This window comes from Octopus sinensis, linkage group LG12, assembly GCF_006345805.1.
Source record: "Octopus sinensis linkage group LG12, ASM634580v1, whole genome shotgun sequence".
Classification (NCBI taxonomy): Eukaryota; Metazoa; Mollusca; class Cephalopoda; order Octopoda; family Octopodidae; genus Octopus; species Octopus sinensis.
In genome coordinates this window covers 49,275,632-49,288,502 of record NC_043008.1, presented here as the reverse complement: position 1 = coordinate 49,288,502, position 12,871 = coordinate 49,275,632, and the positions used below count along the sequence as shown (strand labels likewise).

Here is a 12,871-nt window from a genome sequence, read left to right as displayed (position 1 = left end):
ATACCAAATAACTTGACCTCACCTTCACTCCATCCACTCAAACAGGTGAAATGTTGGGGACATTGAAAATAGGTTAAATATTACCTAATAGGAACAAAAATAAAATTAGATAATTAATTAGCGAGACTTTTCACTGAGACATCCTTGTTGACTGTTCAGTGATCTCAGGGGAGTCAGGGTAAAACAGTTGATTAATTATACAATGGATTAAATGGATTAATTATCTAATAATCCAAATAAGGGATTAACTCATTTAAAGATGATACAAAGTAAACATTTTAAGAGAAGAAACCTCAGAACAAAGACCTCGAAATTATCGACAGAAAGTCCTACAACAAACAAGGGATTACCGCTGGTAGTAAAGCAGTGGAAGTGTTGGTGGTGGTCGGCGAGAGATTAACGATGGGGTGGTTAATTAAGCTAGGGATAGTAAAGTCATTAATGAATGCTTCTGACAATAAAATGAAACTAAATAATTTAGAAAACATAAAAGAAAGAATGGTTCATTAATGAGAGGTGGGAGAATAGGGGGGGTGTAGTGATCAAGGAAATACAATGGCAGGACCCCTAATGAGATGAGAGATAATCTGATTGATGAGGAAACTTTACGAGAGACTTACTTGAGTCAGATGAGCTAATGTTGGGGAGTTAAAAAACGTGTTAGAACATTCTCTAGATAGGATAAAATACACCAATGAGAGACCTCGAACAAAAGACATGATTTTTTTTTTATTGAATAAATAAATATCTACTTATTTTATGTTCAACATGGCTTAGACAGGAATTGATCTTGCGGCAGAATTTTAACGGCCGGATGCTTTTCCTGCTAAAGGGGTTTTGTTCTATTCCACAGATCATCAAATTACATAGCTATTTTTTCTAAGTTAAATCAGAGATTCTTATAAACTGACAAACAGCACCCATTCCACCTTGCCAAATATTAGGGATTTTTTGCATACTCCCTACATTTTATTGCAAAAACAAAACAGGGTCTGCCTCTCTACAAATCTTCATTCTTCACCATAGTGTTGGTGGGCAAGTTATAAAAACCATCTTAACACATTAACCGCCACAGCCTGTTACTGGAACTTAACAATAACACCATATATTTCACGCAGTCACACTGTATATATTTAATTACAAAGAAATGTAATTTATTTGCCTTTTTTAAAATATTTTATAATTAAACTTTAATATTTAGCACCCATGTTATTTAAGTATCCTCGAAAACATGTTAAAGTTACAGAATAAAATATTTCCTCAAATTATGAAAAGCAGTGTCGAAGCATGGCCACAGTCAGATGTCTAAAACAAACAGACGATAAAAGATAAAATTTCTTGCAATCTATTTTGATAATGAATGAAATTCACATCAGAACAGAGCCGTATAATGCGACAGATTATGATCCTGACAGACAATTCAAAGATGGGGAATTAAGAGCATGGTTAGAATGTAAGACGAAATTCAGTATTTGCAGTATTTGTCCGAACTCTTTACATTCCGAGTTCCAACCCAGCCACGATTACCTTAGCTTTTCATCCTTTCAGGGTCGATGAAATAAAGTACCATTCTAAGACAAGAGAAATTATTACGGCACTTAAACAATATATTTTGCGGCATTTGTTCCTATTGTTTGCGTCCTAAATTCTTCGATGTGGTAGATTTCATCCATCGCCTGGTTTACCATCATTTACAATGCAAATAGTTTAACAGTTATTTCCTTTTTACACTTTTCCCAACTTATGCCAGCAAAGAAAACGGACGTTATGATGATGATGATGAAGATGATGATGACGATGATAATGATGATTTGCTGCCTACCATTATATGTACATAAAACGAAAGATCTTTTAAAAAAAGGCAAAAAAAAAAACAAGGTAAAATATAGTTTAGTCACTTGTACTTTGTTAAAGACCCTTTAGTTGTCTGCATTCTTAATTTCCAGACGAAAGCAACGATAAAAGCAACAGGAGAAGAAAAAGCTGACTGCTCACGGCTTCATGTACAGGAAATGTGAGAAGATAGAAAATGTATTCGAGGAAGTAAAATACATTATTTTATCAATCCACCACTCTTCCCTCTCTATCCTTTCCCTATTTTCCTTATGATTTCTCATTCCCAAACTTTTATTTGTTGTTTTGTCTTTATTTTTAAGAAAGATTAGAAGAAACACGAGGATTATAAAAGCAAGACAAAAAAAAATTTAGAAATGTTTCAGACTAATCCGCCATTGTATATCGGTGTTATTTTATTGGAATAAAATAAAACAGAATAATCTTAATAGTAATTCTCTGATGAGAAGTAGAAATAAGTGTGTAGAAAATATAAACAGGCATACAGACGGATGGAAGGACATAGAGAGATAGAGAAGTAGATCTAAGTAAACAGACAAGTATATTGAGAGATAGCTTGGTGTATAGATAAGGAAACAGACATAGATAGGCAGGCATGTATATAGACATATACAAGAACATAGGTATAGAAAGACAAACAGAGAGATAGGCAGAGACATTGATAAGTAGACAGACTGATAGGCATATAGATCGATCAAGCGTTATGAGTATAAAAAGTAACAGATATGGACAGATATAGAAATATGATACGGATAGAAATGTGTGTAAAAAGTAGGGTTGAGGAAGGCGTTTGGAAATGAGTTGTATTAAAATAAGGAAGGGATATCTACAGAAAAATAAAGAAAATAAATAGAATCGGGAGACATATGGCATTTGTGAGAACTCTGAAATGAACGCACACACACACACAAATGTACACAAATGATTGAAGTGCCAAGGATTTTGTACAAAGACAGTTATCAATCAATGAGCGATAAATAGATGTATCTTGGCTCGAAACTCAAGGCCCTTCAGCCACTTATACAGTTTATACTCTCCTTTAAGTATGGAGTTCACTATCTCTTGTTTGTAAATACACACACACACACACACACACACGTCGTCGTCATCATCGTCGTATTTCGTCCAGTTTACATGGAGGCATGGAAGGGACAGACCACCAGTCTGAGTTAATTCTTAGTCCAAGTTATTGTCCTAAAATAGATCAGGGTTTCTAAAGCTGGGTGCCCTTCTTATTAACAATCATTTTATGCAGATGTCCTCATCCATACCCACCACATCCCCATAGCACCACAGCTTTCTCTCTTTCACACTACATGCGATTTCTTTTATATCCAGATTCTCTCTCAGCTCATTCATACTCTTTTAGACACACACTAATTGTTACACACGAACAAAGCATGCTTGCTTCATTTCTTCCTAGTTTTCACAAAGTCTCTGCGTTTGAAGCCCACATCTTACCAAAAACACAGTTTAATCACTTGTACTTCGTTAAAGACCCTTTGGTTGTCTACATTCTTACTTTCCAGACAAAAGCAACAGTAGAAAAAAGGCTGACAGCTCTCAGCTTATGTACAAGAACAGGAAATGATGATAAGCCCACATTTTACCAAACAGCATTGCAAATAAACATTATGCAATACCTTTCAATCTAAAAGAGATCTTGGTTGCCAGCAGAGGAAACAGTATCCTCAACTTTTGCCAACCTGTTCTTCTTACTCTGACTATTATACTTTCAAACCAATCACCTCTTTCCCTCACTTATTAGATCACTTAGATAGCAGAAACTCTTAACAACATCTAGGAAGCCCTTTGGCCATATCAGAAAGTTTATTTCAAGCGTGTTCTTAGAGTTTATTGCCATGTATGAAATATTTCTTCTCTTAGCATTCAGATTACTGTCGTATCTAATAATTATTTATTCACATGGTTTCGAATTATTCATATTTTATCTCATAGTTTCGAAATTTCAATGATGTAATTGCTTATTTTTTCAGAACGACATTGTCGGGGAGATGTGAGAGGCTAGATCTGGCTAATTTGAATATAAAACAGGAAATTCGGACCCGATATGGTCGGTTTAAATGCTAACGGGTTAAACCTGCCTGTGATCCTACTACAACACTTGTATCTATTTGCACTAGGTACAAGGTAGAGAATTTCTAGTTTCACCATTTCTGTAGATCGAGCATAGCCATCTGTCTGACGATGGCAGGGCCCTGTCTTCTCTTATACTCACTAGACTAAGTTTACTTCGAGGTCTTTCAGTTCCAGGTTTCGCTTCTTTGTCTGTAATTTTCTTAGATTCTGCTACAAGGAAAAGTCACATATGCATAAGAGTTCCCACGAGCAGCTATTCTTGAACATAAGGACTGGAGGATTATAATAAACAGGACAGGGCTGAGAACTGAACTCTGATGGAACCCTACCTGCAGGCTGAACTCATTACCGAACTCATAACTCACAGCGCCTATATAACATGGCTTGTACAGCTCTCAAAAGCCATTTGTCAACACCTGGTTTTCTCAGCAATCAAAGGATCACAGTGTGGAACACGAAGGCCTCTTTTGGGGTGACTGATGCTGAGGCTACTCTTAGCTACATACTACTGCAGTTGTCTCACTAAGAAATATGAAACACAGCCAAACTACATCTCATCCAGAGTAATCCTGTTAAATCAATTTTGTAATAGTTCTTTTTTTTTCCCAAAGATCTAACAATTTGATGCCTCTGTAGTCCCCCGCCCTCTCTCAAGTGCATCTCGTTCTTGCCCAAATAGCAGCAGGCAACAAGGATATTACTACGCCAGTCGTGGTTATGACACCTTCCTGTACAACTTGCTTATGTGGATATGCATGTACATGTGTGTGTATATGCATCGTATGCGTACGTATATATGTCTATAAGTATATATGTGCGCATGCATGTATGTATGGCGATCTTGATGCTTACTGAACTATAAAAATTCAGCAGCTAAATAGTGTATCCATTACATACATATGTACGTAAATATAAGCATATGTCACACACACACACAGAAATAAAGCTAGATATATATATATATTCACACAGTACAGACATCTATTTGTAATTACAATATACACAAAGATAGACACACGCAGTGATGTAAATGGATCTCCGTCGGTTTCGACAATGATTGTCGTAGTCGTTCGAACAAATAAACTTCAAATTCATGGAATTATGTTAAGTAGTCAAGTATCTCACAGACACGAGCATCATCATCATTAACGTAACCTTCGGGACGGAACCACAGCGTGACACTATGTGACGAAGTTGACCCTTTTCAATTACGGGGACAATCCAACCTCTAGGGCTTCCGCACGATTTCCATCGACCCAATTTCACTCACAAAACTTGTGTTGACCGGGGATCGAACACAGAACATCATGAAACAAACTTAACCACTTGGGCATGCTTGTCTAAATATGTATATATAACCTGTCAGACTATGTACGTATTTATCGTTATACACGTGTATGTATGTATGTGTATATATATATATATATAGGTAAACAGTAAAAATAATTAACAGACATGGACAAGAACATGAAACACCACAGAGACGACACAAGAACCACAGGACGGGACATTCGAAGCCCTCAGACATCAGTCAAGAACCAGATCATCTTAGCAATTTCGGCTGATTAATCTTATATATATATATATATATATATATATATATATATATATATATAAGCACCATCCCTCACCCTGACTGGCTCCTGTGCCGGTGGCACGTAAAAGGCACCATCCGATCATGGCCGATGCCAGTGCCGCCTGACTGGTTCCCGAGCTGGTGACACGTAAAAAGCACCCACTACACTCTCGGAGTAGTTGGCGTTAGGAAGTGCATCCAGCTGTGGAAGCATTGCCAGATCAGATTGGAGCTTGGTGCGGCCTCTTGGCTTGCAAGTCCCCAAACAAACCGTACAACCCATGCCGTCATGGAAAGCGGGCGTTAAACGATGATATATATATATACACACACACACGCTTTCACATACAAACACAAAAGTAAGGCTGAATATTGCTTTGTGACATTAATCATCAATTTATATATCCCTTGTTCGTTACATTCACTCACACAAAAACATTTACATGAGTCAACAAGGCACCAGCAAAGTACTCACCCGATCCACTAAAAATAGCAGCCAAAATCGCCCCCCCCCCCAACCACACCCTACCGTCAAAAATAGGGAAAGAAAGACAGGATATTCGTCAGAATTCACGTGTAGAATGGCTTTTATTTATTGTTAATGTACCTGAGTTTCACCTGGGGCAAACCAACACCTATAACTTATTGTTGTAAAGGTAGCGAGCTGGCGGAATCGTCAGCACGTCGGACAAATGCTCGGCGTAATTTTGTCCATCTTACGTTCTGATTTCAAGTTCCAGCGGAATCAACTTTGTTTTTAATTCTTTTGGGGTCGATAAAATAAGCACCAGTTGAATTTTCAAAAGTTTTTTTTCTTTCATAAAATGTTCACACACATACACACACGACCTTTATTTCGAGGACTGGTGAAAAAAAAATTGGAAAATCCTATTCAAAACGGAGAACATCCAACTGGTGTGAGCATCCTGATCCGGAACTCCGTTGAATTATATATATATATATATATATATATATATATATATATATATATATATATATATATATATATATATATATAGGCGATAGATAGATAGATAGATAGATAGATATATTACCGTTTATTGTAATCATGCTTGGATGGAAACCCTTCGATAATATTAACAGTGATAACATCTGTGACATACTTCACTAAATACACATCCACAAACACATAGTTACATATATATAGACATATACACGCGCATACATATACGTGTACACACAACTATATACACAAATCTATTCTCCACGCACATCTACAGACAGACAGACAGACAGGCAGGCAGATAGATAGACAGATAGACATAAATAGACACAAATAAATAGACAGATAGGCAGATAGATAGATGGATAGATAGATATAGACAGATATAAAAAGACAGACAGATAAATAAACAGACAGCTAGATATAAGACAGATAAAGAAAGACAGATAGATAGATAGATAAGTAGATAGATAGATAGATAGATAGATAGATAGATAGATAGATAGATAGATAGATAGATAGATAGATAGATAGATAGATAGATAGATAGATAGATAGATAAAATCGATAGATAGATAAATAGATAAAATCGAACTCCAGTGAAGGCTCAGGACGAAGTAAATTGAGTGAATAAAAAAAAACTCGCGGGTTTATAAATTTCTAAAAAAAAAATCTTCTGGTTGCTCCTTGTGATATAAATATTATCACACGCTTGGCATGTCTATTGGAATGTCCGGCCTTCGGTTGACAATGAACAAGATTTTCTCACAGTTATTAACAAAAAGAAATGTTAGAAAAAATTACATCTATATACATTTATACACGCCTGTAAATACACACAAACAATATACATATATACACAGATACACAAACATATATACACATTCATACGCACAAACACACATATATATATAGGCGATCGCCTATATATATATATATATACCTGCATACATACTAACTATATGACAAATTATATAGACACAAACTATATATATATATATATAACTAAAAATAAGGGTGTCTGAGAGACATGCTGGCCACTTGAAATATCGATATTACCCTTATTTATAAATATATATATATACACAAACTATATATACAACTATATGTGTATATACGCATACAAGTGTGTACAAGTTATATATACACGAATAAAAATAAATATACCAACACAATACATACATACAGATATACGTAGATACACACATACAAACATACATACATACATTCACACATTCATACATACATACACTCATACAAACAAACATACATACATACAATCATCCATACATACAAACAAACATACATACACGGTAAAGAAGGAGGGAAGACTTGATTAAACTTGATTAAACGTGAATCTAATTACTTACCTGTTTATAAAGTACGGTTGTAATTATTCCCGATAAAAGTCGATCTCAGTAAATAAATGTCTCTGGGCTTTTGTTGTTTAAGAGCAGTGCCCCCACTGCACATGTTGTCATTTAAATATCCACGGTAGGCAGGGAGGGCCACCACTAAAACAAGGTACGAATATATACAAACGGATTCATACATAAATATATATACATATGTATATATATATATATATATATATATATATATATATATTTATGCGTCTCTTCGAAGTAGTTAGATAAGCGACGACTGGTGTTCTAGGTAACAATAATAATAATAAGAGCAATGATGATAATAATGATGATAATTATTGTGGTGGTGGTGGTGGTGTTGGTGGTGGTTTGTAGTCATAACAGATATTGGCATTGAAACACGTAAAGAAGAAAAGGAAAAGGAAAAGGAAAAGAGGTGGGGGTGAAAAGGAGCCGTCTTAGTGACTCTCGGTAGGTAAAAAAGTTTGTGTTATTAGTTACAGACAGTCAGCCAAGCAGACAGGCAGACCGCCGCCGTAGAAGGAAAGAGAAATAAGCGACAGCAGTAGTGGTGGTGGTGGTGGAGGAGGAGGCGGCGGCGGTGGTGGTGGTGGTGGTGGTGGTGGTAGTAGTAGTAGTAGTAGTAGTAGTAGTAGTAGTAGTGGTGGTGGTGGTAGTAGTAGTAGTGGTAGTAGTAGTAGTAGTCTAGTCGTAGTAGTAGTAGTAGTGGTGGTAGTAGTAGTAGTGGTAGTATAAACAGCAGCAGCAGCAGCGCTTGTAGATATCTCTCTCTCTCTCTCTCTCTCTCTCTCTCTCTGTCCCCCGCCCCCACCGCTAACCTAACTCGGTATATAACCAATTGTCCCGTCTTCTCCTCAACACGCACCTGTCTAAAACATCCCGCGGCTGGGAGGCAGTCTGTCCTGCCAAAAGGATTTGCTTCTTTCGAGCACTTATTTCCTTAAACATGCCACACTAACACACACACACACACTCTCTCTCTCTCTCTCCTTTTTCTTTCGTTTTTTTTCCCGTTCGTCTCTTTTCTTTGTTTTTTTTTCTCTCACTTAATTTAACTTCTTTATTTTTTTTCTATTATGTCGTGGGGGATTTTTTTTTATTGTTTCTTGTTTCGTTTTTTTTTTAAATTGATCGTTGTTGTAGAATAAATAGTTCCCTTTAGAGAGATTACAGATGGTTATCGTCACAACAGATCGCTGATGAATGAAAAGAAGAAGAAAAAAGAAAACGAAACAGAAGGAAAAGTGTGTGTATATATATGTATGTATGGATGTATGTGTAGTTGGACGAGAAGAGAAATTCTTGAAGTTTGTCTGTTGAAAGATAAGGCCAGAGAAAGAAAGAAAAAAAGTTAGGAAAAGAAAAATGATGTCGTGATTGTTGGGACGAGTTAAGGAGGTTGTTGTGTGTGAATTTAGTAGTGACCAGCAACCAGAAAACATAGAGGGCAGAGGGTTAGAGGGAACGAGCGACTGGTGAGTGTGTATATATGTTCCTAGTAACCCATCGCTTCTTTGTCTCACTCCCCCCTCTCTCTCTCTCACATACACACACATACTCTCTCTCTCTCTCTCTCTTTCTCTTTCTAGCACTTCCCTCTTCCCGTCTTCCTGCTTTATCAAAAAGCAAAAATAAAAATATCTGTACGAGTGACATAAAAGTCAGAGGGAAAGGCTGGAAAATCAAAACAGTCCTTCAACAAGTACGGTGGTGGTGGTGGTGATGATGATGGTGGTGGTGGTGGTGGTGATGATGATGATGATGATGATGATGATGATGATGATGATGATGGTGATGGTGGTGGTGGTGGTGGTGGTGGTTTCTAAAATAGACACGAGACTGACGTATTTTTCTCAACGTAGGAGAATGTGATATAAACAGCGTAGACGAAGTGAAATTGATTTTAATAAATAAGCGAGGTGGATATCCGACTCGATTTTCCGGGACTTCCCCCAGGTGCTGTGATTACAATAATAATAAAAAACTTAAAAAACGATCAGAATGTTTTCGATTGATACAGATCAATACATGGCCGTGGAATAGAGTTGATAACATAATCAATGTAAGTACTTAACTGACCGACTTTGATGGAATTTGAACTCAGAGTGGTTGCGTGGTAAGAAGCTTGCTTCCCAACCACATGGTTCCGGGTTCAGTCCCACTGCATAGCACCTTGAGCAAGTGTCTTCTACTATAGCCTCGGGCCGACCAAAGCTTTGTTAGTGGATTTGGTTGATGGAAACTGAAAGAAGCCTGTTGTATATATTTGTGTCTGTGTGTGTGTGTGTGTATTTGTGTCTCTGTGTTTGCCCTTTCCCCACCATCGCTTGACAACCGATGTTGGTGTCGGGACCTATACATCCTACCACTTATAAAATGCATTCCTTTATGAGTTCTGCATCACTGAATGGCTTACGTGTTTTTCCAAGCAAATATTCAACTTTATAGCTGGCTTCTGTTGTAGCATTCCCTTGGTGCAACACAGATTGGAAAGATTGTCTTTGCTTTTGTTTTGCATCTCTCAATTTCTGCAATACTATCTTTCAAGACTCACCCTCTTATTTGTCATATTTATTGTCTTTATGAAGAGCATGATGTTACTTATACATTGAATTTCTTAACCAATTACAATTGCAGTTTCACAAAACAAGCAAGACATTTTGCGTCCACTATTTACTAAAACATGTTGCAATTCCCATTCTTCACTGTTTTCTTCTTTCAAAGCTCTTTGTATTTTTTTGACATAATTATGGGTTAAAAAGAAATGTATTTATTCTGAAAAACCATTTAAAAAAAGAAAGTTTAATAAAGAATTAGTAAAGCCAACTGCACACTGACCCAAATAAATCAGTCTTAGACAAGACACAATAAACTTGCATCCAAAACCATGTTTTTGGTTTGACTTCAGCAATTGTTCCTACCATTCGAGACTGAACAACATCTAGATTAGCTATATTTTTTTCCTGTAATTAGTACTATTATTTATCATTCCCTAATTGTTGCAGAAATAATGTCAAATATCAACGGTTTCCAATCTCACAAAATAATGACAATTGTTGAAGTTATGACCAAGATTCCCAGAACATGGGTTCGGTCACTGATTGATAGTGTCTTGTCTAAGACCGTTTTGTCTCAAGCAGTGTGCAGCCAGCTTAACAGAGTAGCTATGAATATAATCACTGTCTCCCTTATCAAGTCCCAAGGATAAAAAGCAAGTCTGCAAAATTAACGCACGCAGTAATGGATTTACAGTTTCGAATAAGGCTATAACTAACTCAGTCTCACAAAAGTCAGTAAGATGTTGGCCATGACTATGCAGTTACTAAGTAAAGTACGTGGCACAGATCACAACAAAAAGGTGGACAAGACAGGAACTCTTTGTGTATCATACGTGAAGTCACTGACTCCCACTTGGCTGATGTGTCCGACAAGGAAACATTACCTTTATATACTTGTTGCTTTGAGTTTAAATTCATTGGGTTCAAAGAAAAATGCTTCCAATCTCTGAGAGTGACATCACTAAACACAGTTAACTTTGCTTTTGTCTATGTCTGTGTGTGCGTGTGTGTGTGTGTTGTAAGTTTAGGACGTATTATGATTTTAGACAAAAAATATTCAATGTCAAAAAAGAAAGAAAATATACCAATGGCCACAGATGGCCTGGAAGGCCGCAGGTTTCCCATCTCTGGGTTAAACCAAGAGGTAGGCAGGAGACTCAAGGGTAGACCACAAACAAGATAGATAAGATCCATGAGCTTGGCTCGCTTGGGGATCTGGCCGGATCAATTGGATTGGAGACGGTTGCTTCTGAGAAAACACTCGACAGCAGGCATGCTTCAGGATTCTTCCCAAACAACCATTGCAGGAATAAGTGGGTGAAGAAGACGAGACAAGATTATATATATATTAATATATCATCATCATCATCATCATCGTCATCATCATCATTTAACATCTATTGTCCATGCTGGCATGGGTTGGACTGTTTGACTGGACTGGCACACTGGGATGCTGCACCAGACTTCATGGTTTTCTACAGCTGGATGCCCTTCCTAATGCCAACCACTCCGAGAGTGTAATGGATGCTTTTACGTTCCACTGATACAGGTGCCATTTGCATGACACCGGGATTCTTTTATGTGTCACCGACACAGGTGCCAATTTGTGTGACACCTGTACCTGCCACGACTGAGATTTTGCTCGGTTTGATGGGTCTTCTTCTCAAGCATGACATAATGCCGCACAATATGTTTTTATGTGATAAAATCATATATTGTGTTTATTAAATAATATTCATCTCTCACCAGATGGAGTATATTTTTTTGTTGATCTTACCATCACAGAACAGTATGCTGTATACGCATACATACACACACATAAAGAGAGAGAGACAGACAGACAGATGAGATCACGAGAACCCCAATATAGAAAACACTTAGTAGCGCTCAAATAATTCAAACTTACACTCCGATATCTTTACTGAGGACCATGGAGAAACTGATTCAAATAAACAGGTAAAACTTTGAGGTTTAATGTACAAAATAAATAAATATATATATGTGTGTGTGTGTGTGTGTGTGTGTGTGTGTGTGTGTGTGTGTGTGTGTGTGTGTGTGTGTGTATACTGCTAAAAAGAGAAAGCAGACTTAAAAATTTCAGATGATTTACAATCAAGTATAAATACATATATATATATTTTTTTATAGAGCGAATTTATTCAAATTACACAGACTCAAAGAATTAGAAGGGAGAAAGCGTTACAAGTTCGACAGCTGTTTCTGGAGGCTCAGAGTTACTTCATAATGTTGGTAGATGTAGTTCATTAAAAAATTGCTACCGGTAATGGAAGCAAATAAACATTGGTAAAACTCAGAGATTCCTTCATCAAAGTGATTCCTATCTATCCACCCTCTTTATTTCGTTGCTATTATGTTAAACTGTCGTATGTCCAAATCTGGCCAAATGCGTTTTCTTCAATATTTATTTTTA

General features: G+C 36.8%; 1 protein-coding gene across 1 annotated transcript in view; it reads right to left on the bottom strand.

The window, feature by feature from the left end:
- Nucleotides 1-8,056, bottom strand: part of LOC115217875 — a 206,861-nt gene extending 198,805 nt beyond the window's left edge. The window contains 1 exon segment of the mRNA XM_029787592.2: nt 7,865-8,056. The gene's annotated coding sequence lies outside the window, so the exon portion shown is untranslated.
- Between the last annotated feature and the right edge of the window lie 4,815 nt (nt 8,057-12,871).